Consider the following 21597-nt stretch of genomic DNA (forward strand, 5'->3'; position numbering starts at 1 on the left):
TTTTGATTTTTTTGCTAATTGAAAACGATTTTGCAGAAATTACTTTCACAAAGGGCCGGAATGGATGTGGTCTACAACTTTGCGGAAGGAAGTTTTTTCAAATTCTGCACCGATTTTGAGTTATCGTTCACGGACTGCGTATATACCTGAAAAGCAACTTTCGCTTTTTGTTTTTGATTTTTCTGCTAATTAAAAAAGATTTTGCAGAAAGTACCCGCTCACAAGACTGGAATCGATGTGGTCTACAACTTTGCAGAAGGAAGTTTTTTCAAATTCTACACCGATTTTGAGTTATCGTTCACGGACTGCGTATATACCTGAAAAACAACTTCCGCTTTTTGTTTTTGATTTTTTTGCTAATTAAAAACGTTTTTGTAGAAACTACCCGTCATGGGGACCGGAATCGATGTGGTCTACAACTTTGCGGAAGGAAGTTTTTTCAAATTCTGCACCGATTTTGAGTTATCGTTCACGGACTGCATACATACCCGAAAAGCAAGTTTCGTTTTATGTTTTTGATTTTTTTGCTAATTGAAAACGATTTTGTAGAAACTACCCGCATAAGGGATCGAAATCGATGTGGTCTACAACTTTGCAGATAAACTAGCCACTGCACGCATCGGAATCGATGAGAAACTATCGCTTGAGCCATCGGAATCGATGTGGTCTATAACCTTGCAGAAGAAAGTTTCTCTAAAGTCTGCACCGTTTTTGGGTTATCGTCTCGGACTGCGAATATGTTTGAAAATCAAAATCTTATTTTTTTTGCTTTTGATTTTTCTCATAATTGAAAACTTCTCAATTATATTTTTTCTTCATCAATCATATATTTGTTACTGACGTAACTTTGCTGTAGAAGCCAGTTACACATCGTTCCGATTCAGTCGAGCTGTTGATGATCGTCCAAATTCTATCGAGCTACTGTTGGTACATGATCTTTTGTTATATGATATACTAGTTCATTGATTCCAAATACGTCGCTTTATTGATAATTTCTCATTGAGGTTATTCTCGGTGATGCCATGATGATATTTCGTTAATACCATGGTTATTCTCGGTGATTCCATGATGATATTTCGTTGATTCCATGGTGATTTTTGTTGATACCATGATGATGTTTTGTTGATACCATGGTTATTCTCGGTGATACCATGATGTTGTTTCGTTGATACCATGGTTATTCTCGGTGATGCCATGATGTTGTTTTGTTGATACAATGATTATTCTCGGTGATATCATGATGCTTTTCGTTGATACCATGAGGATTTATTTATTTTTATTGATACAATTATGATATTTTGTTAATACTTTGATGGTATTCATTGATCGCTACGTTGATAAATATTGTTTTATGTAGAATATCATTTGCATCACGTAATCACACATTTTGTACTTTTACGTTCATACTTTATGCACTATATGTTGTCGTGCGTATATATGTCGTCAAAAGAGTGGCGTCGCGAACCATCTCTTATGGCATTGTGAACGTAATTATTTCATTAACGATGCTAATAATTTTCATGACTATGTTTTTTTTTGAGTCTATGATCTATGTAGGATTGATCAAAGAATTGATTTTATGAAGACAAACATGGTGACAATAAAAGATTTATGAAGATATGCTTGGTGATGCCATATTGATGACAACATGAAGACATGTTTGGTGATGCGATATTGATGACATACTACACAACAGATTCACGGAGACACTTTTGATTACAAGCTAATCGATAGCCTTTACACCTCTTTATTGAACCTTTGTATTCATAATTGTATTTGATAGGATAGGAGTAATGTACTCCTCATAAAACATTCATTGTAAAAGGAGTGATGTAGCTCCTCATAAAATATTCATTGTAAAAGGAGTGATGTAGCTCCTCGTGAACATTTGTATATTCAATGATTTTTATAATATAACGGTGGGTGTATATAGAGCTGTGGGTTTTTCCCTTGATCCCCCAAGGGTTTTTTCATCCACAGTTAGGGACCCTTATTTTAGCGGGGGTGTTGAGATTATATGTGAAGCTACTCAATATATGGCTTCTCTATATATGGCACCCAGGTCCCCTCTATATATACATCATCTCATGTGTGTATTCTACACACTTTGGGGTTCTATTTCTGTGCTCTCTCCTTCTCTCTCAACAAAATCCATACTGCATTCAATAGCTGGCATACAATGCCCCTAAGTCCTAGCAAAACAAAGCATGAACTCTTTGGACAATCCACAAATACTTGGGCATTTATCATTGGTAGTTTAATGACAGCATAGTAAATTTTTGCCTCTTCCAATGGCTCTTCAAGTCTGTTTGTAGTGGCCTCTTCAATGCATGGATCCACAACACTGAAGAGGGTTTGGACAACATTACTTCTTGTAGGTGAATCCACAGGAGAGACATTGAGCAAAGAATTATAGTATTGAGTGGCAGCTGCCATAATATCTACACCTTTGGCCAAAGGAGGGCCATCATCGTGATGGAGTAGTGCTTGTTGGGATGCGAGGTTTTGTTGCATATCTTATCTCTTCCACCTAGAAAAGTGTCATGTGTTAATAACCGTATGAATAACCCCTTACCACCCATGTGTAAAGAAAAGCCACTTGTTTTTGTGCATAGGTAGCCACATCTCGTGCTCATGTGTCAAAAGGTTGTCTCTTTTGTATAAGCCTACATAGAGGCACATTCTGCTGAATAAATGTAAGCTTTATCATTTTGCAATTATACTCTATATTGTATTGTGCAATAGTTTGTCTCTCAAGATCTACACTAACCTCTCCAAGCATGCCATTAAAATGAATGGCACACTAACCTATCCACCTCAACCCTACAATTGGTATCAGAGCATGGCCTAGATTAGAATTTCCTAATCTATTACATCTTAGGCACTCTCACTATACTAGATTGCATTGGCCCTCTCTCTCTCTCTTATCCATTGCAATTACTAATCATAATTTCCCATGCATTGCATAATAGCATTAGAAATTATTTCACTCTTTGATTGCTTGATTGAGCCCTTCTTGGTCCAATATTACTAATTATTGAGTGATTAGAGTAGATTTCGGCTTCATTTATTTATTTATTCGTGTTCTTTTTTGGCTTGATTTCTATCACAAATAAAAAACTCCATCAACTTGCATTGGACGGTGTGCGTGCAGCTTTATACTTTTAGATTCAATTTGAACCCTCAAGTGTTTCATTTGGAAAAAATAAGTTCATTAATCTATCCTCTAATTTTGTGTGAATGAGTGTGGCTATGGAGACAAAAGAGGTGGGATCCACCTCTTAAAAGAGAGTTCAATGGACCATAGCTTTGCTCCCGCTTTATACTGAATCTGGCTTGTCCACCCAATTAGAGCCAAATTCTCATCAAAATCTACAACCACCGTAGTGCTCCCGCTTTGGATGCTTAGAGGTGCTTGTTTGATTTCCTGCTCATTATGTATGTAAATGAGGGGGGAGCTAGCCTCATGCCCATCACATACTTGAATGATTGGGAGGCTTTTTCTTAGGGCTTTAGATGATTCTTTAAATAATAGCTTTCTATTAAGGCTCAAAATTCATACCAGTTTGCAAGAAAAATGGAGCTCATTTGCAAACGTCTAAAAGTCAAGGAATTGAATTTTTCATATTGTGACCCCTAAAATAGGAGAATGATATCCTTTGTTCTTCCAAAAGACCCCTTACTTGTGAGTAGTCAAACTTTAGCATGTCAAGTTTTGACTGAATCAAAGCTATTTTTCATGTAGCAATGAACAATATTGGTAAAATGATTCCAAAATGTACTAGAAGTTTCTTTCTATGCATAGCAAGAGGATAATTCAATTACACTAAGTAGAGGATCCTATTACATGGTTGGCTCTTGTATATTGCCAAAATACCTCCAATTAGATGAACCATTTCAAAAAATGGGACTTGAATTTTTTCCATTATTCCTAAATTTGTCTTTTTTTACTAAACATTTATGTAGCAAAGTGCACACTATTATTTCAATGTGAAAAATATTTTTCAAAATGTTGTTTATTTTTTCATGAGAAATATTGTTTAAATTGATATTATTTTTGACACATCTATTTAGGAGTGTGCACGTTGCTCTTTTAGCGAGTAAAATATTATGCAAATTTCAATCTTTTTGAAAACATTTACGTAACAGAATGCTTTACACATCTATTTAAGAGAGTCCATGTTGTTTTTTTAAAAGGAGTTGGATATTATACAAAATTAAACTTTTTTTTTCGAGAACTCCACTATGTAAATATTGTAAAAAAACTTAGCCCTTATGTATAAAAACTTTCACTTTCTCAATTAAAAAACCCTTTTTGTAAGTACATTTTTTGTAAATGTACCTAATGATAATTGCCTTATTTTGTTCACACGTGCTATCTTACATATTTCCTAGTGGATGTCTTGAGATTGTTTTGAAACATTTATATATGAGAGTACACACTGTTACTTTTATGTGAAAATTATTTTCTAAATTGATGCTTTAGTGGAGTGAACAAGGCCTTTTCTTCAAAAACACTGACACTCTTTGTTCTATAGTAATTGGGGTAAATCGAACACACTCGTGAAAATAATTTTTGTAATTTATCTTTTTTTCAAGCATTTACTTAGGAAAGTGCAAAGCTAAACATATTAATAAACATGTCTTTTGAAATGAAATTTGTTTTTCAACTAGTGATTTTAAAATAGTGATTTGCAACTGTGAGATTTTAATGATTCTTTTTTTGCTGATGTTTATTTTCTTTACAAAGAAATGGAAAGGGCTTCCGCAAGATCAAGGATGCTTAAGCGGGGCAAGCACAAGAGAGGTATAGATTTTAGAGTTTTTTTTCATTTCAATGTTATTCTCAAAAGTCGTTTAGTAATTCTCTTCTATTTTCATCATTGTTTTCTATCAGTAGAATGAGATCAATGCACCAATACAATCCCTTCATTTAGGTATCGTTAGTCCAAATATTGATCATCATGTAGGTACTTTTGAGGCTACAACAATCATACCTAAACGCTTAGACCATCCCACAACTTTTGGCAAGGATGTTCAAGGGTGTATGAGAGAGAAGATAGTTGAGGGCTTCATAGTGATTAGATCTCAAGACCCTCCACGTATACCCCTTTGTATATTGGATGAGAATGAAGCCATAGGAGTAGTCAGACTTGGTACCGAGGGCCTTGTAAGAAGATTTGAGACCTTAGGATATAGTGTTCTTGGAGCACCTTTCATTGTCTCCTTCAAGAGGGCTGGGTATGATGAACAACCTGTCACAAAAAATAGCAAATTAGAGTGGGGCCAAATTTGACATTGAGAGCCTTACCTCTAGAATGGGAAGATCTTTGTGGCAAAAATTATTTGTTTGGATGGCAACCATCGCCTGAAGACTTGGATGAGCATGATCAAGTCACGTAAATCTTTTCTTTATAAAGTATATTTCGTTCATAATTATTATATAGGTGGGTTTACCTTACAGTAGTCTTTGAATGCTTAGAGTACTCAATGATAAAATAGAGGCATTGCTCTTTCACGTGCCGATTTGTCAACGTGCATGGAGGAGCAGAGGGAGAGCTCATGCTTGCTTTAAGGACTCAAAATGAGTGAGTATTGAGTTGTTTTTTATGAACGATAGAGATCTGTTTCTCTTATGCAGTTAATTCTTTGAGTTTGAATTCTTTTGAAGAATTGGTCGCACAACCATTTGTACCAACTTTGGCCAATAACTATTTCTATTTCAAAAGCTTGCTACCGCTAGTAAAGAGTCTCTTTTGAAGGATTTTCCAAGCGACCGGTTGCATTGGATAGAAGTAGAATTGGCTTGTGAAAGAAAGGCAGATAAGGGTACATGGTACAATGCACCAACTATTCTTTTAGCAATGCTTTTTTGGAAGGTTAGTATATTCTTTTCTTGTGTTGGATAGCATTGTTTTCTCTTCTTTGTTGTGTCTTGACTCTCAAATTCTTAATATTCTTCTTATTAATATTAAGTTACCTTGTAATTAGTAAGAGTTTGATGCTAGTATAATGATAAATATTGCAGACATAAATGATCCTTCTTTGTCTGCACAACATAAGGGAACCCTTGATATGAGTAGAACCAAAAATGTTTTCAACGAAAGGGCTTACAAAGTACGTATATTTTTGTAACCTCCTTATCTACTGCCTTATTTATACTCTAAAGATAACTAAATTGCTTTAAATGACTAAGTTTTTCTTTCAAACATGCACTTTGGCTTCTCTTTTGAAGATGTTATCAATTGAAAATCCAACAAATGGGGTTGGAATCTTCTCTCTTTTGTTTTAGCTATAGTTGGGTAAAAGAGAAAGATATGATTGCTCTAACCAAGGATAAAGTGCACTCATTAGCCACAACAAAGATTACACCAGAGTGGTAAGAAAAGTTTTAAGCGAAGTTGTAAGATTATGGAAACATTTTAGAAATGAGACTTACTATTTTTCATTGCATATATTGAATTTAGAAAACGAGATGTTTTTCAATCTATTTTGACATGCAAAAGAGATGATCCTGTTAGCGAAAGGTATCTTAGTGCACAAAAGTTTAGAATGTACTTGAGAAAGGAGTGTTACTGGGGAAATTTGTTAAAGCAATGCTTCAAGTTGAAGGGAAAGTTCATTCCTAACGACTTCGAGACTTGGTTCTCTCATCAATAGAGAGAACATTTGGACTTCGATTTCCCTGAGCTATGGGGAAAAATGAATACCAAAGAAGCATATGACAAGATCCCAGAGCTCTTGGAGTCCTTAAAGAGGCTCCTTTGTAGGTGATAAATGTTGATTATATGATGGTGTATCTGTCTTGTGTTGTCAAAAGAATCTTTAGATTTTTTACCCAAGTTGTTTGGTGTTCAGTCATTAAAAGTAAATGGTTGGTGAAATTCTTTGATGATCACTCTTTAGAGGTTATGCCAGAGAGGATTGAGGATTGGAAAGATCCTTCAAGGATTGATTGTCATAATAATCAATATCTAATTCTCCTAAATGATTTTCTCATATTAAACTGATCATTTAATGTGGGGAAGTGCCAAGGGAGAAAAAGCTAGAATATTGGTTAAGCTAGCAGACTGGCCACAGTAGGGATCCAAAGGAGGAAAAATAGGGATCCAAAGGGGGGGCCATCTGCAAAAGAGCCATGTGCAACAATGGGCTAAAAAGACGCTAATTTTCAGCCCATTAAGACTTCCAAAATGCAAAGGTTTTGTCCAAAGGTCAACCCTAGGGAAATTGGATGCTTTGTGTGTGACCAAAAAGTCTTTTCAAATCCCTACATAGGAGGGGACGAGCCTTGGGAGTAGGGGATGAGAGAGAAAGTCACACACACAAACACACACACATAGGCTCCCTTTACACAAAGGGAATTGCGGACACATGTCAGCTCCCTAGCCCAGATGCCCACAAGGTGTGCCCAATTCCTATTGGATGGCCTTGGAGGTGGACCAATGAGATTTAGGCTAGAGTAAATCTAGTTTAATTAATTTAAAAACACTTAATAAAAGAACGAATGAGAATTAAGTTCTCTAGAAGACTATTGGACAGTCTCCCAAGGGGTCCAATGAGCATTCAGCAGCCCAATGGCTTGCCTGATTCCTATTGGCCAGGAGGCAAAGGGGTCCAATGAGAGTTTAGTTTAATTATTAAATTACCTAAAGCTCTCACAAAAGGGTAAAGGGGTACACATGTCAATAGGCTATCACTTATGCTGCTTAATAATCATTGGCTTGACTTGGGGAGGGCCAATGGGGAGATAGCAAGAGCAAATATCAAGAGGGCTCGCCCAAGAGAGAGAGGGGGCTGATTTTTGCAAGGCATTATCACACAAACACTCACACAATCTCATGTGTGAAGAAAGAGAAGACTATCTCTTCCCAAGCTTTAATGGAGAGCTCATCACCTACTCCAAGCTTGTGAGATAGAAGCCTACATCAACACACTCTTGGCATGTGGATGCAAATCCAACCAAGAGCCAAGCTTCAATGCATGCTCATCTCCTCTACCAAGATAATTAACAAGCTAAGCTATGATAATATGAGTGATTATGTGAGGAGATGTACATCTTTCTCGTAAGATATTCCTTCTTCCTCTCAATCTACTCTCATACCCTGCTAGCTCTCACCATCTTCGAAGGTGTGTGATGTCTTGGGTCTGAGAACAGGGATAATTAAAGTGGTGTTTGCTAAGTGTTTTGCTTAGTGTATGAAGCTTTCATCTTCATTGCCCTAGCTAGTCTTGAAGGAACATAAAGAATTGTATTGTACAATGTCTCTCTTGATGGGAGAAACCATAATACAAAGCCTTTTGGAGGGGGGACCGGCTCCATGCAAATCCGGTCCTCAACTGTTGTCAATAGCTTATTTTCTCTCTCTTTTGAAAGTATTGTTGATGATATCTAACTAGGTGTTATGCTTTTTGTTGCTCTCTCCACCCAAGCACTCTTGTAATTCTCATTAGGAATCTATTCTAATGAAATGCCCACTATGTTCATGCTAATTTCCGCTACACATAAGTTTTTAGACCATTAAATGTTACATTGTTATCAGAGCACAAGGTTTCTCTTTTCCTGCTCAAGAAGGGAGGTCCTCAAGCTAGCTATAAATGGTTGGTATTACTAATTGCCTATGAGTAAGTAGAATAGGTATTTTTCAGCCTTGCAGTGCGCCTAACTTCGTGCAGTTAACGGGGCATCACCGTCGAGAGATATGGTCTTAATAGTGGAGTCCTACGGGGCTTGCCTACGGCTTAACCACTATTGAGCTATTAGAAGCTTGACAGGAGCTGATCCTGTTTTGGTGTCGAAAGACCCTCTCTTCTATTCCTTGCAATTAATGGTATTCGAGCCGTGGGTACAGTAGCTTGAGTGCTTTTTCTAAAGGGGTAAAGAGGAGTAGCAACTAGGGCTTGAAGTGCCAAAGTGCACCTAAAAAGTTTACACCTAAAAGTTGTTAGAATGGTTGACAATAGTAAAGAGAGTGAAATTAATGTTGATAACTTTGATTTTGCTAATGAGCAAGCTACTAATGATGCTCCGATGCTTGTTAACTATCTTGTTTCTAGGATTCAACAAGCCATGGGCAATCCATCTCTTCAAAGCGAAGTGCAATGGCAGTTCCGTGCTCATGGGATTCTCCAAGCTCATCACCATGACGAGAGAACACCTAGGAAGCCTCCTTGTGAGACTACCAAAAGAGGTCTCTCTCCGATTCGGGAAGAATAAGAGAATCCATATGAAGGGCTCAAGAATTTACTTCTTGATGATGCATCTCCTTCCCAAAGGAGAACTCAAGAGCCTCCTCCAAAGGAACAAGAAAGAAGTGAGTCTCCCGCCACCTCGGCGGAGATGGCTCCACAAAGACGGCGGGCTAAACGATCTCCATCACCACCAAAGCGGAGAAGACCATCACACTCTCCTCCATGCCATAATTCAAAGAGGGATGATAAAAAGAAAGAGAAGAAAAAGGCGAGAAAGAGGACACCCTCTTCTCCATCTTCTTCATCCTCTTCCTCTTATGAAAGTGATGGTAAAGACGACAAAGATCAAGACAAGAAAAAGGCGAGAAAGAGGTCACCCTCTTCTCCACATTCTTCAGATTCTTCACCTTCTGAAGAAAGTGATGGTGCAACCTTTGAACCATCAAAAAGAAGAGGCCATAGGAAATCCTATGCCGCATGGAAGAGGTCGTCCAAGTTGAAGAAATTCAAAGAGGGAGGGAAGAGCATCTCTTTCCTTACCTAGGATGGTACCTTTGGTGCTACGGACAAAGTCTTGGCCTTTATCCAGCAATTCGATATGGCGTTTGGAGATGAGGGCTTCATGGAGTCCTCTAATCTACGCCATGTAGCTATGCAATTTCAAAAGTCCGCCAGGCAATGGTGGTCTAGCCTACGAGCCAACGGTGAAGCTCCACGAACATGGAAAGATTTAAGAGCTTCCATTATGAAGCATTTTTTGGCCACCGATGCCAAAGACAAAGTACTCACCGAATGGAGAAGCTTAAAGCTCTCTCCCTATGAATCCATCCACAAATATGTAGACAAGTTTTGGGACCTACAACTCAAAGCCACTGTCTTCAAAAAGTTGGATTTTGGAGAGCAAAATCAACAATTTTGTGCGGGCTTAACCAAAGAAATGGTGGAGTATGTCAACTCCCAAAGGCCATGTACCATATCGGCGGTAATACACCATACTATGGTGGCCTCACGAATCAATTTCCAAACGGGGGCTAAAAAAATTAATAAGCCCCCGGAAAACAAGGGTTCCATTGAGCCTAAGGGGAAGGACAATGTCCAAAAGTCTCCTAAGGGCCACTCCAACAAAGCTAAAGAGAAGGGAGTTTACAAAGGTAAGAACAAACTCTCTCCTGAAGAGCTTGAGTGTTATCACAAGGATAACCGGTGTTTCAAGTGCGGCGAACAAGGGCATGCGTACCGTGCTCGTCCCCAAAAGAACAACCGCCAAGATTGTCTTGGATGGTCAATAGAGGAGTCAATGATCGGGAGAAAAATCATTGCCTTTCGTGGCTTGATTACTCACATGGCTCTTATCCAAGAAGTGAATGGTAACCCAACAGGACATAAAAGTGTCCTTTCAAGGTTTTGGGAAAAAATTCCAAAACCATAGTAGATCCACTCATTTTGAAAAATCCTTTCACGAGCTTATAGTTCAATAACTACTAGATATGGAAAAAATGAGAAACTTGTAATTTTTCTCATCCCTTGGTCACTACAAGCCTCCAAAGTTGATGGACCAGTGCATTTTGCCCAAAACAACAATTTCTTACGGTTGATTGTATATAAATAAGAGTGGAGATTTTTGTAGGACATGAGATAAAATGCCCCGTTAACTTCAATGGGTTGGTGACCAAAACATATGGTTGCTTTTACCTCACTATTTTTTTTTTTGGGCAAAGGTACAAAAAGTTGCATTTTTGCCATTCTGAGGACCTATAATCAAAGTTTCTATAGTCACGCTCAATACAGATACTATATACATGTTTTCTTAGTTCCCTTTGGGCCTCTGGATTGAAAAGGAGCCATGGAGCATGTCAAAAGGATAATGGATCTCTTACAATTGGAACCTTGGAGGAAATGATAAAGTGCTAAATACAGCAAACATGAAAAAATTGGGTTTAGCATTATGACCTCTAGAAACCCATAGAAACTACTGAATATCTAGCCAAGTTTGTAGTCTATGATTAGATATGGTTACTACCTACAAAATACACACAATTGGCCTAATAAACTAGCAATATTGAGAAAGTTATACTTGCTACTCTAAAATGTATCGTATTCTTCAGCAATCAAAAAACTCAACCATCATCATATACTATGCTATATAGCATATTAGGTCCCCCAAAAATCAAGGAAGATTAGATTTATGTTATACATTACAGTTACACAATCAAAATTGAATTTGGATATCAAGAAAGCCACCAAAAAAATCATAAAAGTGCTAATTTTGGCCAAAAAACAGGATTATGTAATTCTTGTAAATTGGTCATAACTTTCAATTTTAACACTTAGCTCTCCCTATAAGCATCAAAACATGTTGAGAACTATGAAGGCCTAACCTCTAGCCATCTAAACCTCACAAACATGAAGTTTAGAGTGGTATAGTTGCCAAAAATTGAAAAAAAGCCAAAAACAGGACCCGTTTTTTCACACAGTTTAGGTTCAAAAATGTTGTGCAAGAGTAAGGTTAATGGTGAGATCGATACTAAAAAAAAAAAGCTAAGTTTTTTTCAGCTCATAAGGCAACTTTGTGGATATATAGCACCTAGAAATTCATTTTAATACTCTTTAAATAATTCAAGCAAAATGGTCACTTAACAGGACACAAAAGTGTCCAAGGACATAAAAGTGTCCTGTTACCATTCTAGTGTTAAAGTAGTACTATGATACTAGAAAACGGTATTCCAATCATGTTGACCCAAGAATACATTTCAAGCATTTGAAAGCAGCATGCAAACTATTGCATACCCTTGCAAGTGTGCATTTATGAGGTCGTTCCCACCTTTTCCTTTATAGAATATTTTACTTCCTTTTCCCTTTAGAATTAGTGAAATTATTTAGTCATTTTTCAAGCAATCACATATACTCCTCCAGGCATATCCCTATGCTCGTCCCAGGACTTGGGTATCATATCTCCTCCGCCACGTGTGGAGGCGGCACCTTGACACAATTTTGAATTCTTATTTTTCTTTATCTTGTGTGGGGAAGGGTAACAAAAATATTATATTCTAGATTGTTTTTTTTATTTTTTAAATCAATAATCCAAGAAGTAGAGAAAAGGTCCAACTAATGAAGACAATTGTGGAATAGTCCACTTAAGTTCCTAGCCTTTCCAAGGTTCCTTTTTACCAAACAATTATAAGAGTTCCTTAATTAAATCACATCCTCCTCTCTTATCCTCATCCCCTCATGGATCCATTTTCCTTACTCCTTTTCCAGTCGGCATCAGGTCTACCCAGACTAGGCCGATTTCCAGATGCATCTGTGGGTCCCTATCACCCGATCGAGGCACACTCCCATTCAATCCCATTTCTAGGGCAGTGAATGAACCTGAGCTCAAAACATAGACCAATGGTTATGAGACCTAGCCCAAAAGGACCATCCCCCATTGTATCCGAGAAGTAAACACCTACGTACGCCTTTTCCAAGCATGTAGGACAAAGTTCACACTTAGATCTTCTATGTTATGCTAGGGCTATCCACATCAAATCTTCTCGGTAAAGTTTTAATTTTAGTTCAAATTTAGATTAAGTTCCTCGAGTTATAATCTCTTGAATATTCCTAGTTCATTTTAATCTTTAATCAAACAAGACCTTAAGAAATACAACGAGTCTCTTGGGAAATTAAAGTTTTGTCTTGACATAAGTTTCAAGTTAGCCCCGACTTTGACGAATCCCATTTTGGTCCCTTTGCATCATTAGCCTTCCTTGGGGAATCTCCATGGAAGCAATGGGAGTTTTATGTTCAAGCAAAACGGTCATGACATCTGTGAAGCTATCCCCTTACCCCTCCCTTTGAATTTGCAAAAAAACTTGAAAGTAGACAAACTTGAAATGAACAATGCATATGCTTTCTTTAATGGATTTTTGCTTTGGTGTGATCTAAGCATGGTAAACACAAAACTTCGGAATGCACCAACTTGCAATCTTGAGATAAATAATCATGGAACTTCCTTTGAGTGCTTATGCAAGAGTGAACTCCTTCCATGCATGGTAGTATTAGCATAAAAAATACGAAGTTCCTAAGAGTGGACATGCGAGTGTGGTGAACGTGGTTCATGCAATAGTGTATGAATGATTAACAAATTCTTCTTCAAGAAGGGATTTAAGAATACCTTTGCTACCCTGGAGAGGATTAATTATGTAGCTAGAGGAGGCTTATGGTTTAGGACTTTCCCATTGATAAGAGGGGGGGATACCTTAATTGGAAGAAAATTCCCACTTCCAAGGAGAAACTTATTTGATTAAGATAGGGCTACCCTTCAAAACTTAACTCTCCTTGAGGGAGTTAGTATTAACTTATTTGTATCACTACACATGCTCTTTTTCTCTTTGAAAGAAGAAAAATCATATTTCTTGAATTTAAAGAAAAACTTGTGGACCTTTCATAAGAGCATTCTTTTTAGAGTAAATTGTAATGCTACTTTGAATAGAATGTTTAATTCCAAAAAAATTCACTACTTAATTGCTCATGATTATGTGGCAATTATCTTGTGAATCTTTAAAATAGGAAAATATATTTCTACTCTCTTTATGCCATATTAGTTTGGTAATCTAGAGAACGAAACTTGAAATATAAGTATGATCCCCAGTCACTTATGGTTAAAGAGAGTTCTTTCTACTCTCTATATGCTATATGAGTCTGGTAATCTAGAGAACGGAACTTGAAATATACGTACGATCTCCAGTCACCTATGGTTAAAGAGAGTTCTTTCTACTCTCTCTATGCCATATCAGTCTAGTAATCTAGAGAACTTGAAACAATGGAACTTGAAATAACATTAGGGTTAGCTGTTAGAAACATGGTTATTAGTAATGAACCATAATTAGAGGGAAACAAAAGAATTAAGTAGTTATTTCCTCTTCCCAAGCAAAAGGCTTGCTTAAAGGAAAAATGAGAGCTTAAGCATAAATTTATGTAAGCATGAAAGTAAATCACTTTCAAGCAAGTGCAAGAGCATAAAAGAATAAGAAAACGTTGCCTTAGTGTGTGTATGGTCTAGTCTTCTCCTTGGTTTGGATGTAGTCGGCTTTTTAGTCGGTTTGCTTGAAGACCACTAATTTGGCTACCTGGAATGAGATAATGATAAGAGGCAAAAGGAATTCAAGCTATGGAAAGCTTGAGAATTAGGAGAGAGAGAGGGAGAGTGTAGTGTGAAGAAGAAGATCAAGTTTTGACAAACTTGATTAGGGTTTTGGCCATGACTTCTATTGGAGAGATGTGTGTGTAGCAGTTCTAAAAATATACATTGCTCAGACGGTCATCTTCCCAAACCACACATCATTTGCGTCGGTCAGTTATTGTTTTGCGTTGAAAGTCTAATAGCAATTTATTGTCGTAGCATTGTATTGATTGATTTGCTACCTTCGACCTTGATGGCTCTCTCTCTCTCTCTCTCACTCTCTCTCTCTCTATTGATTGCTTCAACTTCAGTGGCTTCCTGCTTCTTGCACCAATTGTATAGCCGCCCTTGACCTTGATGTCTCTCTCTCTCTCTCTCTCTCTCTCTCTCTCTCTCTCTCTCTCTCTCTCTCTCTCTACGTTGCTTCACCTTCCTACTTCTTGCGCCAATAGTAAAAACAACCTTAGATTAGGCTAAGTGTAGCGCGAGTTCAAAGTTAATCTTAGAGGTTTTGGCCTTTTAATTTTTTGAAGCCATTAGTAATACTCTATATTTGTAGATTAAGTTTGAATGATATTATATCATAGAGACGAGAGAGAGAGAGATAGATAGATTTTATTATCGTCCTCGGAGGTCAAATATGACCTATGGGACCAAAGTTACATGTGATGTCGTATGTGTATGGCTGATGAGTGACTCTGGATGCTCCAAAATTGTAGTGATGAGAGTCGCAATGGAGAGCCCACACTTTGGTTGGGAGAGGAAAGTGTGTAGGTCTAAGTTATGGCTGAAAATGTGAGAGAAGCAAGTTCGGATGTGATAAAAAGCTGAGCACTCTAGTAGTGTGTGGTACTCAGGCTCTCGAACTTGCAGTGAGCATAATGTGCACAATCGATTTGACTCCTCTCCATTGCCCCAGTGCCCTATCTCGCATCGAATGAAATGGGAGCTAAGCCGAATTGCTGCGATAGTGCGTAGCGCGGACAAGGGAATAGGCTCAAGCATGTAAGTGTGAGTACGGTTTCCTCTCTCAGCGAAAAACATGGTTTTGTAGTTGGGGGCAATATAGGTGGTGTAATGTATGAAACGTGACCCACCGGATTTCTCCCAAGCCGTAATACATTGGCGTTGTAGAAAAGCTTCATTCACTTGAGAGTCAATTGAAGCATCATGTAGCAAGTGTAATGCATCCCATCTCCCAAACCACTTCTTTATGTCTTACATCCATCCCGTGCTCAAGATCTTGCTTTTATGCGTCTTTTGAACTTTTTTGCTTGCTTCCCATGCAATTGTAGGAAGTCGATGTGAGGGGTTTTGACGCATCTTTATCATGTACTCCACAACCCTTTCCATGCCCATAACCTCAATTGGAAGAGATCCGGACTCAAGAAGTAGGAGCATATATGGTGTTTGTGTCTTAACTTGGAGAAAGTTTGTAAGAAAACGCTTTTGGATATTCTCAAACTCTTTCCAAGTAGACTTTGAGATGCTCCCGCCCCACACTTCAACTCCATAAAGAAGAACCGGTGTCACCAATGCATCAAAAAGATACTTCTTGAGAACCCAACACTTGATGTTTCCCGCATTACACATGTTCTCAAATGCATAATATGCTCTCTTTCCCGCTTCCAAACGACGAATAGCACATTCATGCCACTTGTGATTGGATGGAACCTCAAGGCCAAGGTACTTAAAGCTCTCAACAACTTCAAGTGTCTCGTTGTTGTACACAATGCATGGCTTCTCCTTATGGTTGGTTTTCACAAGCATAACCTTTGTTTTGGATTCATTTACAATCAGCCCACTATGCAAGCAAAAGTTCTCAAGGACAACCATAAGCTTTTGTGCATCTTCTAAAGTGTGTGCTAGAAGCACTACATCATCCGCATACAACAAAAGCATGATTACCGCATTGCAAATAGTGACCTCTTCAATGCCTTCTTCTTGTATAAAGTCAAGTACCATTTGTTCCAATTGATCGATGCATAGACCAAAGAGAGTTGGTGACAATGGACATCCTTGTTTAACCCCAATAGTGCTTACAAAAATTTCTGAAATTTCTCTTCCCATGCGCAATTGACAAATCACCTTCTCATAGATTCGAGAAACCGCAAGCATAAACTCACTTGGCACTTGGAGTTCTTCCATCCTTCTCCACAAATTGTTACGTGGAATCATATCAAAGGCTTTCTTAAACTCCACAAAACAACAATACAATCGCTTGCCTTTCAACCGACTTTCCTCCATGAGAACACGAAGAGTGACAAGATGATCAATGGTTCTATGGCATCGACGAAAACCCGCTTGTCCCTTTGCACGCTTGTCATTCTCTTCAGCCCAATCACTCAATTTCATCTCCATTATGCACCCAAACAACTTTGCCATAAGAGACCCAATCATTATAGTCCGGTAGTTGCTTACATTCTTTACATCCCCTCCTTTATGCAAAGGCTTAACCCAATTAGTACTCCAATCATAAGGCATACCATGTTGAAGTGCAAGGTTGAACATATCACACATCCACTCATGGATAAAATCTCCTGTCCATTTGATCATCTCCGGCTTGATACCTTGAAGATCTCCCGCTTTGCGAGTGGCCAACTTTTCAAGCCCACCGCATACATCCTCAATAGTAAAAAAAGACGGCATACATGGGAGTGAACCATAAAATGGCATTTTTTCAGTATTTGCTTGTTCATATAATTGCCTACAATGTGTGTACATATCCACTAGACTCAAGTTACCAAAATTCTCAACCCGCTTGCCTCTCAAGTTTCTCCAAAATCTTCCACATGCATGTGCCTTTTCTTGGACTTGAAATTCTTGTTTCTTTACTTTCCATCTTCTTCTCTTCTTTTGAATCAATGCCTTGTATGTATGCAAATGACTTTGATAGTTGTCTTTGTCCATAGTTGCATCAAGCTTTATCAAGGACTTTCGAGCATCTTGACATTCTTTATCAAACCACCTTTTGTGTGATCTATCTTTGTTGATATCATGGAGATGCTTTATGGCAAAGCATTCTTCCGCACAAGAACAAATAGCTTTCTTGAAAGCTTCCCATTTAGTTTCCAACGGTGCATCACATTGAAGCTTTGTGATCCATAATTTGTTCTCAACCATTTCAATGTACATTGGTGCCCGTTTGAAATCCATACAAAGTGATAACTTCTCTTTCCGTTGGCTGAGATTATCATGCTTAGTTGCTTTTCCACATGAAAGGTCAATACATAAGGTGCGATGGTCGGATTCCGGGGTCCATTGACCAAACATAAAGCTCTTTATGCGATACATGATGGCTTCAGAGAGTAGCATATAGTCAATCACACTATCCCCATTATGTCTCCTACATGTAAATCCATTGGTTCCACTCCACAAAGATACACCATTGGCAATGAGCATACCCGTGCTATTACACATGTGTAAAAGTAACTTTCCATAGTGATCCGGTTCTTTCTCATCCATTGAAGTACGATCATACAAGTGAACTTCCTCCAACTCCCTTGAAATGTATGGCATATCAAATTGTTGAGTATCATGTTGCAATGTTTTTGTGCGAGCATTCATATCCCCAAATACAATAACATCACCTTCACCTTTGAAATAAGCAATGTCCTCTTTCAAATCAGAAAATGGTTGATCTCTATCCATGCAAGCATAAAAGGGAGAATCATGATGAGGAATGTAGCAACTGGCTACAAAAATGGGTGCTCTCTCTCTCTCTCTCTCTCTCTCTCTCTCTCTCTCTCTAAAAACGTAGCCGTTTTTTGACCTAGTAGACAGCAGTCCACTCTTTTGATCATAACTTCTTCATCCGAACTCCGATTTGGGTGATCTATAGCCTCAATCGAAGAGCACGAAGTCCTCTACGCATTGATGTAAAGACATAAATTTTCAGAGTTATGGAAGGAATTTATGTAGCAGCATTTCCGAAGTGAACAGGTTCAACAAAATTGATTCTCATCTTCTATTTTACATACAATGTCTTCCGGCACTCGCAAGGGTTCTTCTTCTTCAACAAGGTCCACAACCATTGTGGAAAATGATCCAAAATCTCCTAAGTGTGGAGATAGCAACACAACCACCCAACCAACGACATTGGAAACCATGATCATGGCGTACTTGGTATCATTGCAAGAGACCGTAAACAAACAAGGCGAAGACTTACGAGCACTTGCAATGGAGAGTGGCACACTAAGGGTACTTGTGGTTGAGAATGAGAATCTCAAGAGGACACTTGAGATGCAAACAACACGTTTGATGCAACTTGAAGAGGAAGTCAAGGAATGTAAACGCTCTCTTGTGGACTTGAATGCTTTGAAGGAGCGGATGAGCAAAGTAGAGCATGACAATGTATTGAAAGAGGAGAAATTTGACACTATGAGCCGGGATGTATGCGACATGAAAAATGTATGCACAAACAAGTCTTGGGCTGATGTATGTAGTAGCAATGTGGTTTCTAATTCCTCACTCATGCAAGCTATGGTTCAAACAAAGAATGTTGAGAATGTGGATGTGGAGGAGTTGAAGGAACGGGAGCGACGTTCCAAGAACATTGTTATTCGTGGAATTCCCGAAGAGAAGTTAGAGACACCTCCTTCTCTTGCCATTGTTATTGAAGATTTCTTCAAAACCCACTTTGGCATGTCCGGAGTTATGGTCTATGGAGCACATAGAGTGGGGAAGCAAGGAGCTCCTCGCTCGGGAGAACGGCCAATTGTATGCACCATGCCGGATGAGACCAAGCGAAAGATTATCCTTGATAATAGTTGGATCTATTTGAGGGATACAAAATGTTTTGTATGTGAAGACCGCACTATTAAGCAACAAAATATGTGTCGCAAGGCATATAAGGAAAAGAATAATAAAAACAAGGAGATCTCTCATGAAGAAAATGTGCCCAAGGAGGAGGCAAGTCTCTCAAGCAAATAGGGATGCGTGACCTATGAGACCGAGTTACAATTGAAAATATGCTTTTGGAATTGTAATGGATACCCATGGAATGCGGGGGTTGGCATTGATGAACTAACAAGCAAAGCCGATGTTGTACTTCTTGTTGAAACTTGGGAGCATGATACACAAAGGATTATCGTTTCTAAAACAACAAGCAAACTGACCCTTATGAATGCCAGCGCTTGAGCAAAGGGTTTGGGCAGTCGAAATGTCTAGCCCATCAAAGGAACATGTACTCACATAGGGAAGGGACCCTGATATGTAGGCTTCCTATGTCTCGGGTGCTTTAGAGGACCCGACGTATATGCCAGTGTGGCAAGCCACCATGTCTACCTTGCTCAGGGAGAGTTCCTCTAAGAGGATTAAAGGGTCAATTGCCGCCCTTAGAACCCCCTCAAGGTCGCGCCTTAGATTGGCTATGGTAGCAGCCCCCCCGCCTGTTCTTCGGCTACAACCTAAAGCGGGTAACCCACCGATTCTGTATAGGTGGTAGCGAATAGGTGTCGTACTGAGCTCTTTTGGTTAAAGTAGGTGCTTTCCCTTGGCCAGAAGAGCCTATAGAGCATGTAGCATGCATTAACTGCCGCTGTGCACTCGTCGTTGAGTCGCTTGACCAGGCCCCGGCAGCGACTCGGGGTGGCCGTTAGCCGGGTTTTCCCTAGCTTAAGGTGCCGTGCCAAGGGGTAAGGCGTCCCGGCCAATGTAGTGCTGGGCTCCAGGCAACAGGGAAGTTTTCATTACAATTTGAATTTCCTAGCCTAGTTATAAATTTAATGTGCTAATCTGTATACGAATGGAGACGATCGGACTTGAACCAATAACTTCATGCTTGCAAAACATGCGTTCTACCGATTAAACTACGCCCCCACCCTCGTTTCATGTGCAACACGTATCATATAGGCAAACAAAACTTTTCTTTTAAAGCAAAGAATTTGTGTGGCTAGCGCCATGTAGTCCTTATTCCACTGATGCTCAGGCGGAAGAACCGAAGCTCTAAAAAAAGGTCGGCACGCGTAAATCGACTAACTTCTTCTCTCCGGACGAATCCAAAAAAACAAATTAAACGACTATTCTTTCAAAATCTCTTTTAAGACGCTACGAATAGATAGGCATGGTCAAATGCTAAAAGGGTAATCCGTGATAGATAGATAGAAAAGGACGCGGTAAAGGGAGGAATCCTTGGGCCTGACCTAATCTCGTAGTCATAGTGCTATCGTTGGCTTCTGCATTTAAACGATTAATTTCACAACCCAGCATTCTAGCATGCCAGGAAGGCATTGGATAGATGCCCTTGCCAGCACCTGAGGTCAAATGGCATTTCATCTTAACATGATCCCGCCCCATAGCTTGTTAAGAGTCTATGTGCTTACTGAACCTGGGATGCTACGTAGCGGTTGCCAAGGCGGGACTTCAAGTTGCAACGAATTATCATGATTCGTTTACGTCGTAGAATCAATCGACATTCTTCTAGCAATTTCTTTGTTTTCAACGGAAACAGCGGCGTTTATGGCATTTCTTTATGCACGATTGACATAGCGAAGACAACAGCTCTTGCCAAGGCAGTAGCTCTATGTCAATAAGGGCTAGCAACAGAGCCTCCTCCTCGCGTGTCCAAATCCCTAGCAAAAGGAGTAGGTAGCTGGGGGGAACCCACATACATCCGTCGCATTCTAAGCTAGGGTCCCTTGTCATGTACCGTCATGCCACAATGGGTTTACTTTAAAAAAACTGGGGATGGAGTCGAACCATCATTCTAGGACGGTAAGTCCAACGCATTACCATTATGTTACCTAGTTGGGGGGTGACCAAAGAAAAGGCCACCCCGAAGTAACCGTTATTTATCTAGACTTATCTTTAGGGTTGTTTATTGATTTCCTTAAAATACGAAGAATATCGAAAAGGCCATCATCAAAGCAAAGAGGGCAATAGCTTTTGTTAAGGCAAAGCCTGGAGTAACATAACCGAATAATTGTTTGGCTAATGATAGATTTCACGCCACAGGGCTTGTCAAAGGACTAAATAGATTTCCAATACCTACTACTGCTCCTTTTCTCATTCTCGGGTTCATCCTTGCCATTCTCTTTTTCGGGAAGCAGGAAGGGGCAAAGCCAGGAAATTCCCCCCAGTGCTTCCTATTCTCCGGGGTCATTATCGCCCGACCCAGTATCCTGACCGTTCCCTTCATTTCCGGAAGGAGTGTCTTCCTCCGGTTTTGGTCCCCTACAGAAACACAAAACCCGGTTCCACCAAGAACGTTTAGGCACTTGTGATTGTGCAAGGTGATCCAGCTT

At 39.1% G+C, this 21597-nt stretch overlaps 1 pseudogene; it reads left to right on the forward strand.

Moving 5' to 3' along the window:
- The first annotated feature begins 5380 nt into the window (after nucleotides 1–5380).
- Nucleotides 5381–21576, forward strand: LOC147419109 (uncharacterized; annotated as a pseudogene).
- Nucleotides 21577–21597: the final 21 nt, after the last annotated feature.

This window comes from Adiantum capillus-veneris, chromosome 29 (assembly GCF_014529385.1).
Source record: "Adiantum capillus-veneris isolate H3 chromosome 29, ASM1452938v2, whole genome shotgun sequence".
Taxonomy (NCBI): domain Eukaryota; kingdom Viridiplantae; phylum Streptophyta; class Polypodiopsida; order Polypodiales; family Pteridaceae; genus Adiantum; species Adiantum capillus-veneris.